Source organism: Rattus rattus, chromosome 9, assembly GCF_011064425.1.
Source record: "Rattus rattus isolate New Zealand chromosome 9, Rrattus_CSIRO_v1, whole genome shotgun sequence".
Lineage (NCBI taxonomy): Eukaryota > Metazoa > Chordata > Mammalia > Rodentia > Muridae > Rattus > Rattus rattus.
In genome coordinates, this window is record NC_046162.1 from 22,951,085 (window position 1) to 22,971,972 (window position 20,888).

The 20,888-nt window shown below is 38.7% G+C and overlaps 1 pseudogene; it reads right to left on the reverse strand.

Moving 5' to 3' along the window:
- Positions 1 to 16,773: 16,773 nt before the first annotated feature.
- On the reverse strand, positions 16,774 to 17,157 carry LOC116908674 (annotated as a pseudogene).
- Between the last annotated feature and the right edge of the window lie 3,731 nt (positions 17,158 to 20,888).

Here is a 20,888-nt window from a genome sequence, read left to right on the forward strand (position 1 = left end):
ACACTGTGGTAAATAAAATAGTGAATAAATGAGGGATGTCTTAGTTAGCATTTCCATTGCTCTGAAGAGACAGCATGACCAAGCCAACTCATATAAACGACAACGTTTAATTGGGGCTGGCTTACAAGTTCTGAGGTTCGGTCCATTGTCGTCATGTGAGATGTACATCAGCATCCAGACAGGCATGGAGCTGGAGGAGCTGGGAGTTCTGCATCTTCATCCAAAGAAATGGCTATGAGCAGACTGTTTCCAGACAGCAAGGAGAAGGGTCTCCAAGCCCACCCCCACAGTGATACACTTCCTCCAGCAAGACCACTTTTATATGAACAAGGACACACCTCCTAATAGTATCACTCTTTGAATGCCAAACATTCAAAGACATGAGTGTGTGGGTCAAACATATTACATGTATGTCACTGACTCCCATGGTCCTATAACTATAACAGAACATAGTGATTTCATGAAAATGTGGTACATGTACACAATGGAGTACTACTTAGCAGTTAAAAACATTGATTTTTGTGAACTTCATAGGCAAATGGATGGACTAGAAAATATCCTGAGTGAGGTAACCCAATCACAAAAAACAAAACAAAAACAAAAACCCACACACACATGGTATGCACTCACTGATAGGTGAATATTGGTCCAAAAGCTCGAATTACCCAAGATATAATCTACAGACCAAGAAGAAGGATGACCAAAGTGCAAATGCTTCAGACCTTCTTAGAAGGGAAGTTAATATTCATAGGAGGAAATACAGAGACAAAGTTTGGAACAGAGACTGAAGGAAAGGCCATCCAGAGATTGCCCCACCTGGGGATCCAACCCACATATATACAGTCAGTAAACCCACACAATATTGCTGATGCCAAGAAGTACATTCTGACAGGAGCCTGATACATCTGTCTCCTGTGAGGCTCTGCCAGAGTATGACAAATACAGAGGTGAATGCTAGCAGCAAACCATTGAACTGAGAATGAGGGCCCCATTGGAGGAGTTAGAGAAAAGATTGAATGAGCTGAAGGGGTTTGCAACCCTGTAAGAACAATACCAACCAACCAGAGCTCCCAGGGACTAAACCTCCATCCAAAGAGTACAACGTGGACAGATCCATGGCTCCAGCTGCATATGTAGCAGAGGAGGGCCTTGTTGGGCATCAAAGGGAGGAGAAGCCATTGGTCTTGCTAAGGTTTGATGCCTCAGTGAGGAGAATGTCAGGGCAGGGAGGTGGGAAGGGGTGGGTGGATGTTGGGGGAACACCCTCAAAGAAGGGGGAGGGAGAGGAGGTTCATGGACAGGAACCGGGAAAGGGGATAACATTTGAAATGCAAATTAAAAAGTCCAATAAAAATATATCTATACATAAATGAATATATGCATACATACATGCATGCATACATACATACACATATACACACATATTTGTTCTACTGACAGTGTGAATGAACTTCAACTACGTCTATGTATAGCATCCTCTCTGGATTGGAAAAGCTGCTTCTTTGGCAACTCCATCAGGCTGTCTGCACAGAGATACCAGGCATTACCTATTGGCAAAATCTATGACCCAGTATAGCTGGTAGTGGTGAGTCATGTTTTCTTTCTCTAATGATAATATTCTGGAGTTTTTAAAAATTATTTAGTACATACAAAATTATTTTCTAGGGCAAAAACAACCTTTCACTAAATATCCTTTCTAGTTTCTTTGCTATCTACATACATACATACATACATACATACATACATACATACATACTTACATATATACATACAATCTAGAGTAATTTTCAGTAATACTTTGTCACACACACACACACACACACACACACACACACACACACACACACACCAGTCAATAAAATACTTAATACTAGCAACCTTATTTTTATATATAATAGAAACCAAAATCTTTAGGCTACTATGAATTTACTAATTATATGTGTTTTAAACTTCACACAGAAATGTTTCATAAACCTATTTTGTGTTGATTCATGTCACTGGGACAAATCTTTGGTCAAAATAGTGTAAAAGAAATGCTTGTTTTGACTCAAACTTTAAGGGTTCTGACCGTGATCCATATGTCTGTTGTTTTTGGACAAGATAAGGCAAAAAAATATTATGACAGAGAGAGAAATGGACATAAGAGCAATGGTGTTTGTCATAGGATTTCTAGTATAGAGAGATGGAAGGAGGCGGGATAGGATAGGATGGGAAGCCGGGAAAGGGGATAACATTTGAAATGTAAATAAAAAATCAATAAAAAAAAAAGAAAAAGCCAGGAACATGACAGGTGTGGCCCACATCTTGAAATCAAACTCAACCTTCACGGTCTCCATCAACTTCCAATAACTTACTCAATCCAAAATCCATCAACAGATTAATCCATCAATTATGTCAGAGCTTTTATGATTCAATTACCTCTCAAGAACACCACTAGCTGGGCACCAGGCATTCAATAAATGAACCTCTGACCTTTAAGGGAACAAACACCTGCTTTTAACCCATACAGTATGCAGTATTTTGTTATGAAATCCTCCACGACTTAATAGGTATCTAGAGTCCTGTGACATCATGTGCTTAGTAATCTAACATTTAGGTTGTCTTCTTTGTTCACTATTTTTTTTCTTCAATTATCATAAGCTATCCAAACCCTTGATGATAAGAATACCAGAATAAGAAATATCTTATCTGACATTTAACAATCATGCTTATTCCTAGTTTATAGCACATTTTCCCATTTCATTTCTTCATAGGTGCTGGCAGACCTATACAATGTTACTGTAATAACTAGGGTTTGCAAATACAAGAAGTGGTGTTATTAAGCCATCAATAACACAGGTCTGTCCTTTCTAATGCCATACAAATTTTCGAATATAAGAACATTGTTAGTACAATAGGAGACCCATTAGCATATACAATAGTTTTGCCTTATTAACAGCCATGTTCATGTTAGCAATTTTGATCTAATTTAAGTGATGTCCCCATTATGGTGGCAAATTGTGTTTTCATTAATACAGTGAGAAAGCCATTAATATGAAAATTGCTCATTCAGAATCACATTAGTGAAGTACTTATCCTATTATCACTAAGCAGATTTTAACCTAGGTGCTAAGAAATCTGAGTTGAAGCATCTTCTAGGGAAGAGGTCATTGTATTTCCTTAGTATGCTATGCAGAATTTCTTATGGTTTCTTCACACCTTTTACTGTGTGATTAACACATGTATTTAAATTAATACTATACATATTTTCTGGGATAGCACACATACCCCTATATTTCATAGTAAGATACTTAACTATCCCAAGCATATTATTCAGAATATTAGTAGGTGCTATGTCTAAAATTTGATTTTTTTACTTGTAACAGAATCTAACTACACTCTTATGCAAAGAAGCATAGAGAAATATGTTTAGTAGGAAACTCACTTGGGAAATTGACTTTAAAACAGGAAAGAAATAATGGTTAAATATTTTCATAAGAAAAAGATTTATTTGCCTGCCATACATAAAACAAAATACCTTTGGCTGGATAGATTTTAAAAATAAAAGAAGCTTGCCTAGCCACTAAGGAAGTTAAAGTATATATGGGAGCCCTCTTGTCTGTGCAATGTCTTGATAACGAATTTTATCACATCAAGAATAAGTATGAAGATGATGTCAGATAACTGTCTTAGGGTTTCATTCCTGTGAAAAGACACTATGACCAAATCAACTTTTATAAGGGAAATCACTTAATTGGGATGGGTTTACAGTTTCAGAAGTTTAGTTCATTAACATCATGGCAGGAAGCATGGCAGTGTACAGTCCTACATGATGCTGAAGAAGCCAAGAATTCGACATCTTAATCGGAAGGCAGCAATGAGAAGATTGGATGTGTTTTACACTGGCTGTAGCTTGAGCATTTTAGATCTAAAAGGTGAGTCCATTGTGACGCACTTCTTCTAACAAGACCACACCTCCTCCAACAAGGCTACACCTCCTAATAGTGCCACTTCCTATGGCCAAGCATTAAAACACAGGAGTCTATGGGAGCCAGGCCTATTAAAACTACAATAAAAAACACCAGCCTGTCCCCAGAGATAAGGCTGCTCTTATCTACTGTGCTGACAACTAACTCGAGAATCCAAATGGGATATCTTTGTCTCTTAGATTGTAAAGTATAAACTGATTTGGCCAGTTACATATAAGCAAAAATGATTTTATTATGTTTTAAGTCTTCATTTAGATTTTAGTCACTACCCTCAAAACTCTAGATCTCCTTTCCTTTAAAATAAAAGCTGCAACTCTCTAAACAGGGAAGCTTCAATCAACTGGGGTATCAGAATGTGGCAATGGAAAGTAGAGACTTTCACTGAGAGGACTCACATGGCCAAGCCAAACAGGGAGCATTGCGTCTGCCATAGAAATCATGTGGCTTTAGATAACTCATCTGATTCTGCCCAATAGAAGTATATGAGGTCTTCAGAAGGAAAATAAGTACTTAAGCTTTAATTCTGATTAAAACATGACCTAGGGGTATTTTTTACCTAATTTCTTACTATATCAATTTCCTCATTCATAAAATAAAAACACACATGTGAATGGAATAAATATAAAGCTATAGCATTTCCTAAGGCCTACAGGGAAAGAACAAAGTCTGAAATAACTTGAAAATAGCAGTAAATAAGACTGAATGTAATAACGCTTTATCTGATTGGAAGTCAGCGAGATAAGAATAAGCTTGTGAGAAATGAGAGCTATGGAATAGGAAGAAACGCGAGAGCAATTATCGTAAGTAAGGTAAGTCACTATGTGTCCATTAAATGGCAACAAAAGAACCAATCATGGTGAGAGCCTGCTCAGGAAATTTATTTTGTTCACTTAAGGAAAGGATCATGTAGACATCTTGAAGATCTTGATCTGCCACCCTCTCTTAGAGGATAGGAGAAAACAAGTGTCATCTATTATACATAGAATGCTTAATATTTGTTTACGCAGAACATGGGATGGTGTATTTTGTATTAAAATATTATGGACTAAAAGAAGTATTAAAGCTGAGAAAATAGAATAATCTGATTTGTGGTGAGGAAGTAAATCAGATATGCAAAGGGTAGAGGGTGGCTAAGGCTAAACCTATCATGAATGTCTCTGAGGATCTATGTCACTCTGCTTAATTAAACACCAACATTCAGCAGGATACATTGTGTGAAGTTATTTTCACCTAGATTCCTACCAAGAGGAGAAAAAAGAATATTGAAATTAACAAAGGGGACCATGTTGCAGTAAAAATAAAAAAGGGGCAGAACCGTTTCCCATGTGTACCCTGCCAACTCCAACGGGCCATTGGATCTCGTGCCAATTTATCTCAGATTATCTTTCTGCTAGCCACGAACTCTCTGGTTCCAGCTACCCAGTAAAATCAGGGTTCTATAAGTCCAGTAGCGGCTAGCCTATGAGGCTTCCTGCCACGGATTCTGCCTACACTCCCAGCAACCGCCCCCTGGTAGTTAATGTATAAATTCCCAATTACTTGGTAAAATCAAGGCTCAATAAACTGATTTATGTGTTAAATTCTCAATCCACAAAACATCCACACAATAAACTTACACAATAAATTTACAATAAAGATATAAACCGCCTACCGAGATAAGATAAATTTGCCTACAGAAATCCATCACAGCTATTTTGGCAATTCAAGACCACCAGATCTGGGTCACCCTTCCCCTTCTCCATCTAGATTCTTCTCTTCTTCCCCTTCTCTCCTGCCTTACAAAAGCTTTGTCCCTGCCTTATTTTTTTGCAGTCCAATCATAGCCTTGACTTAACTTGTCTGCCTTCACCTGCATAATGACATCAACCTACAAGACCATAACTTCTAAAGATGTTTCCCCCATTCTACTCAATACATTATGCAGAATGTAGAATTCTTTGAAAATATTCCCGTACCATTGATGGGATAACTAAGATTCCAATCCTTAATCTTTGAAAACCTTAAATGTTGGTTAGACAAGGAACACTAAACACTAAGCCTTTCTAACCCAGAACTGTCCCTGTCTAAAGGAAACATAGGGGGAAAAAATGGAGCAAAGACTGAAGGAAAGGCCATTCAGAGACTTCCCTATCAGGAGAACCATCCCATATGAAGATAACAAACTCAGAAACTATTGCTGATGCCAATAAGTGCTTGCTTACAGGAGCCTGGTATAGATGTCCTCTGAGAGACTCTGCCAGCACCTGACTAATACAGATGCAGATACTCACAGCCAACCATTGGATTGAGCACAGAGTCCCCAATGGAAAAGTTATGGGAAAGACTAAAGGAGCTGAAGGGGATTACTACCTCATAGGAAGAACAATATCAACTAAATAGACCACGTAGAACTCTCAGGGACTAAACAACCAATCAAAGAGCCCATGGAGTGATCCAATGCTGCAGCTGGATATGTAGCAGAAGATTGCCTTATCTGGCATCAATGGGAGAATAGGCCCTTGCTTTTGTGGAAGCTTGATGCTCTGACATAGGGGGATGCTAGAGGGATGAGGTGGAGTGGTGGGGTGGGTGGGTAGGTGAATGACAGAGCACCCTGTTCTAGGCAATGAGGAGGGCAGCTGGGATGGGGATTTGTGGAGGGGAGACCAGGAAGGGGAACATTTGAAATATAAATGAATAAAATAACCATTTTGTTTAAGAAAAAAGTTGTTTTGAGCATCTCCAGATAGAATTCTGATCTCTTCTGTCTTAGGCTCAGAATTAACATAAGAATGTTAACTTCTGCCCACTCAAAGTATTGTTTCTCAAAATCTGCAAATTTATTCCTTCATCACAGTTTTCAAGTACAGTTGAAACGTCATGTGAATGTCAATGTGTTGGTCTGCAAATGCACTCTTCGTGGGGGCAGGGGTCATGTCACCTCTCTGAGGGCACGGACTTTAAGTTCTCACAGAAGGTAGTAGTTGAGCAACACTGCATTTTCTGACTTCTCGTCTCCATTTATAAAATAAAAATAACCCAAATGTTTGAACAAATGACAATACTTACTCCATAAGTATTAATTGATCCGGTTTGGAGAGTATAAATTCAATCATGATGAATAGACTTCGACTTCTTACAATTCCCCATGCCTCAAGTACTTAAGTGAAAAGAAAAAAAAATAGTTGACTTTTTTGTAACTTCTTTTCAGTAAACATCTATTTTTCCTCCTACGATTCAATGCAATCCCATCTTAAGCCTGAAGAGTTTAGTGTGGAAATCTGTGTGTGTTGTGGTTGCTGGAAGGAGCTAGTAACACTGCAACAATGCAGTTTATGAAAGTGGAAAAAATAAACAGTTATTCTTTCCCCCAGTGGAGTCTATATGAATTCAGTAAAATATGATTCTGAATATTTACTTCCAACTTAGACAGAAGTTCTTTCATCATTTTTATCATATGTACACACATTGCTTGCTATGGAACGAAGCTAATTCAACCAACCTATTAGACACACACTGTGTTTCCCATGCTGGCACTGAGAGGAAACAGGATTTCAACTTGGCACTTTGCCTATAGCCACTCTGGGGTCAGAGTCAACCACGAGGAAAGTTTTGGGCATTTACTGCTGATCACTAAAGACAATTGTCCTGTAGCTATCTAAGCTTTAGATTCTCTATTGTCTTTTAGGAAAGCGATGTGTCCTCCAGATCCAAGGAATAATGCTGCACATAAACAATGGATCAGGGCAGCTGGGTTGAGAAAATGTAGCCATGGAGCTGCCTCAAATCCAGTGCACTCTAGACTACCCGCAGGTCATTCTTTCCTTCCTGTGCTCTGGACCGCCTCCAAAAATATTTTTAATGAGATTTTCATTGAATTTCAAATCAATGTGCCAACCTAAAGAGAGAGCAGGGAACAAAGAAAATGAACATAATAGGATTATGAAGTGGAAAGTAGGATGGTCATTGGCCGCTAAAATAGATTTTATTATGTTTGGTTCTTTAGTTCAGCAGACATAGGATATGATATTTGTCCTTATTTTGAAATTAAAGTAAAATATTAACAAAGTGTTGAAGGGCGGGGAACACTGGACTGATTAATGTCCCGTTGCTGGATAAAGATTATTATATCCTATGGGCAACATGTTTCTGCCTGATGCCCTTTCTTCTGCCTGTTTTCTGCTCTATTACCACCCCGTTGTTACATGCAGGGCGAACCTTTTTTTCCTGGAAAGGGGCATTCAAATCTCTGTTTGCTTTAAGTATAAGTATCTCTGGGGCGGGGATCCTCTGGGATTTTCTTTCCTACTTCCTAGAATGTAGGAATTCAACAGCCCCTGTTGTTTTTAGCTCTTTCTGCAGATAATTGCCGCCAGTACTCGTTACTGGAAACACGGAAACACGTTATGGGCTCATATGTTATTAAGCTTACGGCTGAGCGTCTTGACAGTTCTTCGTTATTTCTGAAGGAAGTTCTCCTAAGTTTATTATAACTCTTCCACTATTGTCTACTGGAAACAGTGAGCATCATTTGTCTATGGGAAAAAAAACTGCTACTTGACTTTCTGAATGGTCATATTTCTTATTTCTTTGGTCAGTAACAGTACATGAGAATCTACTCATTAACTCCAGACGCCAAGCTTTAGAGCCGTGTAAGGCTTGATACCTTTTGAGTGCTTTGTTGGAGACAGGAGAGCCACGCTTACTATAATGTGTGGTTGGATATTATGTGATCTCTCCCCGCAGTTCCTGAAAGGAGAAGTTTTCAATTTCAGAGTTTGCCTATGTTTGGACCAGTTTCATAACTCCTCAATGTATGTTATATTGTTCATAGGATTTTCTTTCACAGACACTTTGTTGGTTTTTTTTTTCATATTGTGTTTATACATTCTTACCTCTTCTAATTTTTATACATAATTCCTTTTGATTTCTGTCATAGGCACTAAGTCAGATGAAGAACTAAGAAATAATTGAAGTGCGAGGATTTAGTTTGGGAGGTAATCTCAAGAGGTGAATGAAATACAGAAAATAGCCAGGGTGGTATGGACCACCCTGCAGGTTATTGTTTTCATAGCACTGCTGGGGTTCTCTGGGAGATGAACAGAACAGACCCTCAAGATATCCTCTTTAAAAATTATCTTCGGTGTCTTTTCACTTCCCTGGGGTGGGCACGAGCTCCCAAGGGAGTTATGCCTGTCAGTGGTTGACCTGAGGGCCGCAAATGGCTGATGGGTAAAGAACTGTAGGGTGAAAGAAGCCATTGCAGAACCCTAAAAAGAGTGAAAGCCAAGGGCCATGAGAAGGAGCGTAGCTGTTTCTTTACAATTATCAACACTAAGATTCATTTTTCACAGTTATGCCTCTTAGTTTGGGGAATAAAGTACCAAGTATTGATCTCCCTCAGGATCGATACTTCTTACTGATTCTTAGGAGAGTACTGCTTTTAATTTCGAATACTGCAGAGCTGGGACAGTGTATTTCCCACTGAGCTCAACAGTAGGGCATGTAACCACACTCTATTATTCAAGAATCTTTAATGGGCACATATGGATTGTTGTGCTCAAAATCCTAAAGCCAGACATTCCCATGCCTACGTGAGCAGGACAGCATTTTCCTCATAATTCTTGGCACCCAACATTGAATGTTTTCTCAATCAACCGACCAGTGATTTTTCTGCTTATTTCTTGATGTAGGGAATTACCCCTCTGTTAGTTAAGAATATTTTGTTCTCAGATATAAGAGAATAGGAATTGAACTGGCTTTAAAAATCAAGAAATTTGGACCCATAGGGCTGGTTTAGTGGTTAAGGTCACTGGTTCTCTTGCAGATAATCATGTTTCAATTCCCAGAATTATCATGTTGGCTCACAGCAATCTAGGACTCTAGTTCGGAGGAATCGATCATCCATCCCCTTCTGACCTTTTTAGGCCAAATATGCATGTTTAATGCATACATACATGCAGACAAAAATATTCCTACACATAAAATAAATCTAAAAATAACAGCAAATGTCTTTATCTGCTATGTTAATATATGTTGGTAGAGTCTGTAACTTCAGTCATAGTTTGGGTTAAGTGACTACTGAAGTGTGTTTTATCAATATGTGTGACTTCATTTGCCATCTCTGCCCTAAAATACACTATCTCTTTAAAATGCCAGGATTGAAAGGAACTCCAGACATTATACTCACAGCTCCTATTCATCAGGAAAAAGAAAAGCACTGATCACACTGATTGCTAAAATAAAATTCTGGGCCTTGTCTCTTAAGTCCATAAGGATAATTGGATTGCACTTAAATCCCTTTGAGTCTCCAAACTAAAAACTGTCACTGGGAAATAGGCTGATCTTCTTGTCTAGACAAGAGTGGGCTGTCTAGACTCCAGAGTGAAAGATGTGGCTGAGATGTATAGTTCTTCCTGGGACTCACAGATTAAGAGGAAACAGAGGTCAATAGAAGTGGAATTTCTTATTGGTCTTTTAGATGAAAATCAGACACTGTTACAGAAAGACGATAGCATAGTTTATGAGTAGTTTATCTAGAGTCTATGTCTGTACATGACATGCTTTCCCGCCTAAATCACCATCCTATTGCTTGCTGGTTCTCATATATTCCTGATTTTCTTCCAGACCTTTATCAGCACAGATAAATCTGGCCACCAGTTTATAATAAAATCATGTCGTGATAAACACATGAGGACATACGAACATCTAATATAAGCTCCCCAGGACCACAAGATAGCACTACATATTACTCTCCCGGGATAAGATCAGAACTTAGAATCCAAACTATGGCTTCTACTAAATTTTCATTGCTCTTGCCCTGTTGTAAAATTTCTAAAAATCCCAAGTCAGCAGTTATCTGTAGGTTCAGTGACGATGCTTTCCATCCCTGAAGCCTATCAAAGAATAGCCTATGTTCCCAAAACCATATACTATGTATAAATGATGTTCACCAGAAATCCTCCCAACAGATTCCTTCGACTATAGCTTGGATCCTAAAGTCCCCAGTAAATGGTCCTTGTGAGGTCACTTCAAAATACGCTTGCCAATCCGTTTAACAAGTCTGATGACTCTACAGCTATTAAGTTGCATGAGGACAAAGCCAAGCATGAGAAGCACCTTCTCAAATGTGAATCCCATCTATTCTTGAACTTGTTCCTAGACTGAAGAAATAGTTTCTTGGCTAATGTTTAATTAATATAATTACTCTTTTTATAATTCTAGCTGAAGTCCTCAATTTTCATTTTACATATTACATTATGACAACTGCTGAACATGAAAACAGGTCTTAATTTCCACTTACTCAAGGTTAAGAGGTCAGTAGACTTTTTCTAAGGTTCACATGAGAGGTTCTCTATCCTGAGCATATATTATGATTTTTTATAATTACTTTTATTTTTTTTATGTGTATGAGTACACAGTCATTGTCTTCAGACGCACCAGAAGAGGGCATCAGATCCCATTACAGATGGTTGTGAGCCACCATGTGGTTGCTGGGAATTGAACTCAGGGTCTCTGGAAGAGTGGTCTGTGCTCTTAACCTCTGAGCCATCTCTCCAACCCCATATATTATGATTCTGTGAAGGGATTTTACAATCAGATTATAGCTGCAGAGTTCCTGATTCACTGCCGGTGGAGAAGATTCTGAAAAGTCTGAATCTCTAACAACAACTTATAAAGTGGTGAGTCTCTGTTCAGAGAATTCTCCTGTGAGAGTCACTTTTATAGAGCAATCACGCATGTTCAGGGGAGGGTGGTGCTACCATGCAAATAGCTCAATATTGAGATATAGACTTCGTATTTTTTACAAGCTCTTCAGCCTTTTTACTTTTATATCATCATCATCATCACCACCACCACCACCATCATCATCCTCTCTCCAACTCTTTGTACTTTTCTTACTCTTTTTGCCTCATTATACCTTCCCTTAAGGATCAAAGTAAGTAACTCAAAACTTAATTTATTGCACAAGGCACTTGAAATAGAATATGAGTTGACTATCTCTGCTCAATCTACCATAGCTAAGATGGTACATTATGTTTTTTCTGAAATTATTTTTCCCATAGAGACAGCCAACTTCATGCCTATGTTTTTGTTTCTATGGCAGGCTATTAAAGTGTCTTACATTGTCAATTACAGTGTTTCTGTTTAAGAATCAGCCTTTATGTGTACTTGAAGCCATGCTTACTCCTTCATTGTATGAGCCATTTGTATGACTATGATTATAATGTTGACTGGGCACATGTATTCATTCTGGTATAACTTTCAAGATTATTGTTGGTAAATATGATCCAGGAGAAGAAAACTATGCAGAGCACTGACATAGTATTTTCTAAGGACCCAGACTGTACACAATTGAAGGCAAATCACCGAGAGGTTAAATTATGGCTCCCAAGACAGATTGCCTTGCTTCAGGCCAGCTGTGTGACTTCTTAGCTACATGAGCCCAAGAAAGTTACTTAATTGCTCTGGATGTGCATAGAATGCATGTGATTATAGGATTCTCCTATCAGGATCATCGTGGTATTAAAACTATGCCAGGCACAATCTTTTACACTAATAGCTCATCATGAGTGACTTATTAAAAACTGGCTCTCTGATTAGGAAGAACTTGTATATTTAACAAGTATTAATATCTCTTGTCTGAATCAATTATACGGTTCTGTTCAATATAGTCGACTTTTTAGACTGAGTAAAAGTTTTTACTTAGTTATCACTCAGAACTTGAACCATGCTATCTTATATAGCAATAAAGTATCTGAAAAAACTGGAAGGCAGAAATAAACCCCATCAATTGTATACTTCTTCACCATGGAATCAGAAAAATTTCGATATCGAAAAAAATATTTCATGTTGTATTCTCTGTCAAAGGAGAGTTGTAAGCATTTTAATATTAACGTTAAGAAAATCCTAATGCAGCACTACAGATGAACACAAGAGAATAATATCTCAGGGCTGACATATTAAGATTCAAATGTCTTTAAATAATTGAAAGCTAATTTGGCATGAAAACCTCATAGCAACTGATGCTTGTGTTTGTGAGTGGGTGTGCATGTCTCTATGATCATGCCAGTGATGACATCATTTCCTTGCATAGATCAAGGAACAGGCTGAGATTTGTCACTCGTACTCCAGCTGTCAGTCAATTTGATCATTTCTGATTTAAGTAGATCCTGAAATAATGCATTCTGGTGTAAATCTTCTTTATAAGCATATTCCTCCAAGGTAAAATAGTACTTTATATTTATCTCTATCAAACTCAGTAAAAGTAAAAAGTAAATACCATCATCTTTATATCCCCATAGCTTTAGCTTATGCCTTCCCTACCTTCACTTCTCACAAAATTCTTCCCTTCTTTCATGAATTCACCTCTAAAATAGAAGTTCAAACATTTTATATCATTCACCAAAAAAAAATTTCCTTTCAATATTAGCCACTTTCTTAGACAATGGAAAACTAAGAAAAGACATTTTTTTCTTTTATTGGATATTTTTTACTTTTTAAATGTTATTCCCTTTCCCTGTTTCTCCTGGAGAAACCTGCTATCCCATCCCCCCCTGCTTCTATGAGGATGCTCCCTCAGCTCCCCACACGCTCACTCCCATCTCCCCACCCTGATATTCTCCTACATTGGGGCATCAAGCCTTGATCAAGAGCCTCTCCTCCCATTGTTGCCCCACAAGGCCATCCTCTGCTACATATGTGGAACAAGCCATGGGTCCATCCATGTGTACTCTTGGAATGATGGTCTAGTCCCTGGAAGCTCTGGGGAGTCTAGTTGGCTGATATTGTTGTTCTTCTCATGGACTTGCATGAAATTAAAGCAACACAAAATCTTGTATTAAAAGGTTTTGTAGAAAAATCTCACTGGCATTCGTACAGAGAATTTTTGTATGTAAAAGAACCTGTCAATTCCATAAAGTAAATGATGCAAAAAATCAATTATTTATTTAATTATTATCCTTAGAACATAAATGTTTTATCTTATGTTTCTAGTGATAAAGCCACTCATTTCTTCTTTAAGGTAAAAGGTTTTGGGGAAGGCATATATTTGTTCTTGTCGTTGGTAACAAAACATTTAGATATTGATTTTAATTGCTCATTCCAGAGTGTATGGTGGTTAAAAACAGAAGCCTATTAGTGGCTGGCAAACATTTGTGGTTCCCAAAGATGAAGATCTGGTTTCAAAAAGAAATCCGACAAAATGCCCAGGATGAGCTTCCTGTTTCATTCACTCCCTGCTTCCTAAGCAACACTAATGCAGTCCCGCAGACTAGTGTCTGACTGTGTAGCTCAATCAGATGTCCGGAACCCATGCTGCTCCCTTTTCTCTCTTCCTGTCTTTGGGCAGATGCAGTAATGCCATTGGTACATCTTTGGGGAATTTTCCTTTCTGCTCTTCACCCTCATTACTCCGGCCATCTGGTCCTTTTCTGGTTTGCTTCCACACAGCAGATGTGCTCCCACCTCCCTTCCCACACTGACCTGAATGATCTCTGCAAGATCAGTATGCTCATGAGTCTGCCCAGGTACAGAGACAGACAATGGGGCAATGCCAAGGTCTTGACCCCTATGAAGACAAGAATATTTGCATCTGCTCAAAGCAAGAAGGATATTTATGTTTATCACTCTCTTCAGATAGGATGTATTTGTCTACTTTTGAATTCCGAAACTCAACATGGAAACGAAATCATTTGTTCACAAACTTGTTACATTACAGGATCCAGATCTCTGCTTTTAAAAGAAGTCAGAACACTGTAATCCAGACAGTAAAAACTTGCATCCCAGTTAATAGGAGTGGAATACAAGTGTTTGGTTGTTCAAAAATTCATATTTACTATTGTTGACGTTTTATGTAATCATACTTATTGTATGGGAAATGAATTGCACACCCATTCTTATAGAAATACTATAAGTGCCATGCTATAAAAAGTATTATTAATGGTAAGAGTATCTCTGTTTTTCTTTTTTAGCTCCTGACTTGAGATGCACATTGTGAACTGCAATAGATTTGCAAATAATGGAGATTCGGTCTAGTTTCCGGAGAGAGAAAATGAAAAAAAACTGACGAAAGTAGTTGATGAGGGGAGTTGGCCCACTGAGGTGAAATCTCCATTTGCATCTTTTTAAATCCTAAATTCCATTTAAATATTATTCAAGATATAATGACCTGAAATAAAGATTAAACTTTTAAAAGTATTCCATATTCAAACCTACTGAGAAGCTTAGGATAAGATTAGGCAGTAGCTGATAAAAAAAAAATTATCCATTACTTATAAAGTGAGACCTAAGTGTTAAAATCTTCCATCATCAAAACAGCTTTCTATTAAAAAGACTTCTGCATCATGGTGCCAACATAATTAATAGATATATTTTACACAGGAACAAAGGGATGGATTCTTTGCAAAATAAAAATATATGTGAACTTACTTGGAATAGTGTGGTCAAGAATGTTGGTTGGCCTTTGATCTACCACTGACAGAGTGGATCTGGGGAGGGGGCAGCCTCCTACTTCTTTCCTCACATGATGATAATTTCCTCACTGAAATGCTATGAGTTGGAGTTCCACAAACTCTAGAACTAATGCTTTTTTTTTTTTTTCAAAAAAAAATCTGGCAATTAAAGCAATGAATGAAAAGGCATTTATTGTAGATTGCTAAACTAAAGAAGACTGCCAGGGTGATTAACATTAGGATCAGAATCTGACCTGTGCATTATCTAACCGAAAGCACGTAGTCGGTATTATACAAAGAAATCTAATGAGTTCATAGAAGACCAGAGTTAATATCTGTAACTATATTAAACATCATTCCAATCTTCTTACTTTATAGACTTTTCTATCTAACCATTTATCTACATACCTTATATTTTGAAACATTATTTCTCAAAAAAAAACACACTACCTTGACAAACAGTAGTATGAATGCAACACTAAGCACATGCCTTACATTATATTACACCTATAATGTGAAAATGATAAAAGTGAATTAAGAAATTTAAAATAATGTGTCTTCACCCCCCCACACACACATAAACACTGTCATTGAAAAAATTGTATTTTTAAATGAAATGTGAGCATATTTATTAGGATGCTCACTATTGAACATGTTATCACTTTCTTCATGTGACAGAGAACACACCTGACCCGTGCTGTGGGAGGAACAAGTTGTTCAATGGCTCCACAAGAAATCCCCGTTTACCAAGGAGAGTATGCTTCCTCCTAACACTACCTCTGTTCTAAGTTCCAAATAGCCACGATTTCCCCAGAAACCCTTTGAGCTGTTACTGCCTCAGATACGGGAGAATATAAGGCTACATACATCAAAAACACACAGGACATTAATAAATGACACCAGGACATAGGCCTAACGTTATCAAATTTCTTCAAATGATAAGGGATAGGAGGGACCGTTATCCAAAAAATGTTCCTCAGTCACAGTAACATGGAGATCTTATATCAAAGGCACAAGGGGCCAGTGTTACTGTCATCCTGCCCTGAACAGTGGAGGAAATTTGCAGATGGGCGTATACACTATCCCTGGCTTAAATTTCTCCTGGTTCTTCCTCTTAAGGTTATTGTGATATTCTGCCTTTCACCTGTCTTAGCTATCATTCACTTATCTTTTTAAAGGAAGATGAAAAAAATTGGTAGAAGAGAATGAGGAGATGGTGAAACACAACCCTGTTAAGACAAAAATAAGACAAAAAATACAAAAACCAGATGTAGTATAAATGTAATAGAAACTGGCTGAAAATAGTATATCCCATCAGACAATACAGCACACAAACAGGGCAGGAGTAGTCAGGAAAGGGCAGAGGTCATAGCCTACACCAAGAGCCTTTCAATAGACCGCTGAATGGGCTGGATCTGCTGTTTTAGTTGAGACCCTTCTTTGATGGTTACCGAATAGTTGATGACAGCCCTGGACACTCCACAAGCCCATGCTAAAGCCTGCTTGGAGCGCACAAATACGTAGGGAACTCTTGTCTTCACACAGCAGAGGGAAGTGCAAGATGCTCTCCAAGGGCACAGCATCCGCTGACGTCACAATGAACTCCGAGCTGTCTCTGTCGAGGGTTTTGGTGGTTTCACTGGCTCCTTTCTGAAGCTGCTCGTAGTTACAGGACTGCTGAGCCAGGTCCAGCAGCTTCTTGGTGAAGTGGACATTTGCGAGGGGATAGGCCTTGGATTCACATCAGTCTCCATCATGGCTGGACTGACACCACTGCAACTCAACAACAGCCCGCCTCACACAAACTCAAACGCCGCACCACAAAAATTATGCTATAGGCACACTTTTTTTTCTTAGAAAAGGGGGATTTTTGAGTTGCAGTGCTCTGAAATCTCATTATGTCCAGCAACATTTCACTATCCTTAACCTATAAGAACTTCCGACAGTAAGTACAAGATATTTATCAGATAATTATACTCCCAGTAAATCTAGATGTTCAAAACCCTTAAAGAAACCAAGCCCTACCTGGTTATCGCATAGTAAAACTGTAACTTTAACACTAAATAAAAATTATCCACTCACTATGATATCACACAATTAGTGATTCATTCTTCTTTTGGAAAAAGAAGTGCTCAAAGGTCTGTGAAGGATACGATCTTGGGCTACAGTGACTAAGGATTACATATTTAAGAGGATGATTTAGGCATAAGAAACTCTATTGGCTATTGGGGCCTAATTTATGAAAAGTTAAAAGATGGCGTACATGTTGTTACTGGGAGAATACTGAGAAAGCGGGGAAGACACAAGTTTAGTAGAAGATGGAGTCAAAAGGTTTGAGGGGAAAGATGTGTTCATTATTTATTTCCACATACCACTGGGAAGACAGCATACCATGAGGAAGGCAGGAACGAGGCAAATATCCAGGGGATGAGAATGTGTGGAAAACCCAAAGAGAAGCCCAGTTCAAGGAAACACCTTGAATTCAAAGAAGTACGATAATGGTAGCAAAATGATCCTAGAGATAGGCCGTGATGCAAACCTGAATCAGAGAAGAAAGGTCAGGCATAAAAAGATGTTTGGGCTTGGCAGATTAAGTCACTGACTGTGTTTAAGCTTGAGGCTTGTATGTCAGAATGAAAAGAGAAAGGAGATAAAGAAAAATTGTGTTTGTTTTTTTATTCATATGGAAAGTATAAGAGCACATGAAATGACAGTGATGTTTGGACAGAAGACGAAGACTTAAGCTCATGAGCTCAGTCTCGCCAGCTGTCTAGTGGCAGGATCAGCTGGAAAAGGAGCCAGGAGGCACTGGAACACTGAGAAAAATGGAAAATGTTGAGACAAAAAAAATGGTGTCTTAGTTAGGGTTTCCATTGTAGTATAGGCACACCATGACCAAGGCAATTCTTATAACGGACAACATTTAATTGGGGGTGACTTATAGGTTCAGAAGCTCAGTCCCTTCTCATCAAGGCAGGAGCATGGCAGCGTCCAGTCAGGCATGGTGCAGGAAGAGCTGAGAGATACATATCTTATTCTGAAGGCAAACTTTGAAATGTGCCACACAGTGACACACTTCCTCACCACAAGGCCATGCCTCCTGAGAGTGCTACTCCACGGGCTGAGCCTATTCAAACCACCACCTGTAGGGATGTAAGGAGAGTCCCCAGAGGATAAAGAAATGCAGGACAATAACAAGAAACGCCTTGTAGTGGATCGTCACATTTAAGGAACCAGACAAGAATAGTTTTATACCTGAAAACAGTCTTCTCTTGGGATACACGATAATTTGGTTGAAATTGCTTTGTGATGGTTATGATTTAAAAAAAAATGTCTGTTGATTTAAGGTATCCAACATGTCATTCAGGACATGCACAGTAACAAGGACGCTTACTTAAGCAAACCACCATCACCATCATCACATAGGTTTCATGGAATGAGCAGCTAAAACCTACTTCTTTAGCACAGATTGTGGGGTGTATAAGTATAAACGCCCATGTCTCAGGGCACACATCCTCTTTATCTGCTTAGTTGAAACTTCTCTAGTTTTTCCACAACTCAACCCTTATTAACACTGTTTTGTTCTATTTTTTATGTATGGATATTTTATGTATGGATAGTTTAGGTTCCAAAAATAATCCAGAACATGCAATTTTTTTTACAGTGTTTTAGTCCACCTTGCATACTGTCCTCCAGCTTCATGTACATGTCTCAAATAGCAACTAATTTTTTAAAGTTTGGATAGTGGTTCATTTTATATGCATGCATATTTCTATATGAGTGTATGTTTAATCCTTTATTTACTCTTCCAGAAATATCCAGGTTGTCCCCACATTGCCAGCATTGAATCCAACAGTGACAGGCAACAGCAGACCCCTCTAGAGGGTGATTCATTTCTTTGGGTATGCAGTTGAGGAGTGTTCCCTTTTCTCCACATCCTCACCAGTATCTGATGTCCCCTGAGTTTTTTATCTTAGCCATTCTGATTGGTACGAGGTGGAATCTCAGGGTTGTCTTGATTTTCATTTCCCTGATGACTAAGGATGTTGAACATTTCTGTAGGTGCTTCTTGGGCATTGAAGATTCCTCAGTGGAGAATTCTCTGTTTAGCTCCGTACTCCATTTTTTACTAAGGTTATTTGGTTTTCTGGAGTCTAACTTCTTGATTTCTTTGTATATTTTATTAGCCCTCTATCGGAAGTAAGGTTGGTAAAGATCTTTTCCTAATCTGTTGTCCTACTGACTGTATCCATTGTCTTACAGAAGTTTTTCAACTTTATAAAGTCTCATATGTTAAATGTTGATCTTAGAGCATAAACCTTTGGGTTCTGATCAGGAAAATGTTTCCTGTGACCCGAAAGATGCTCCAATATATAACAAAGACACACGTTCCACTATGTTCATAGCAGCCTTATTTATATTGTCAAAAGCTGAAAACAACCCAGATGTTGTCCCTTAACAGAAGAATGGATACAGACATTGTGGAACATTTACACAATGGAGTACTACTTAGCCATTAAAAACAATGACTTCATGAAATTTACAGGCATATGGATGAAACTAGAAAATATCATCCTGAATGAGGTAACCCAGACACAAAGGAACACACATGGTATGTACTCACTGAGAAGTGGATATTAACCCAAAAGCTCCCAATACCCATGATACAACCCACGAACCACATGCAGCTTAGGAGGAAGACCAGGGTATGGATGCTCTAGTTCTTCCTGTACTAAGGGAACAGGATGATCATGGAGGGGGTAGATGGAGGTGGAATCTGGAAGATAGAGAGGAGGGGGAAGAAGTAAGGGGCACAGTATCAGGTATTGAAGGGAAGGGAGAGAAGTACAGAGGGTCAGAAAATCGAATAATAGTATGTAGCAGTGGAAAATAAGGAATTGGAGATAGCCACAGAAGGGTCCCAGATGCCAGAGAAACAAGAGGCTCCTAGGACCCAACTGGGATGACTTTAGCTGAAATGCTCAGAGAAGAAAAGATAGAACTTGTATAGACTACCTCCAGTAGTCCACAGTAGATGGGACAAAAAATGGAGCAGAGGCTGAAGGAAGGGTCATCCAAGGACTGCCCACTAGGGAATCGGTTCTGTCTGTAGATACAAAACCTGACACTGTAGCCCTTGACAAGATGAGCTTGCTGACAGGAACCTGGTATGGCTGTTCCTTGGGAGGTTTGGCCAAGAACTGACCAATCCAGATGTGGATGCTTGGATCTAACCATCAGACTGAACTCAGGGACCCTGCTGGGGGAGCTGGCAGATGGACTGGAGGAGCAGCGGACAACTGCAATCACATAGGAAGAACAATATTGGCTGGCCAGACCACCCAGTGCTCTATTTTTGACTAGACCACCACCAAGGAGTGTACAGGGAGGGATCCATGGTTCCAGATACATATGTAGCAGAGGATGGCCTTGTCTGACATCAACAGAAAGAGAGTTCCTTGGTCTGGTGGAGGTTTGATGCCCTAGC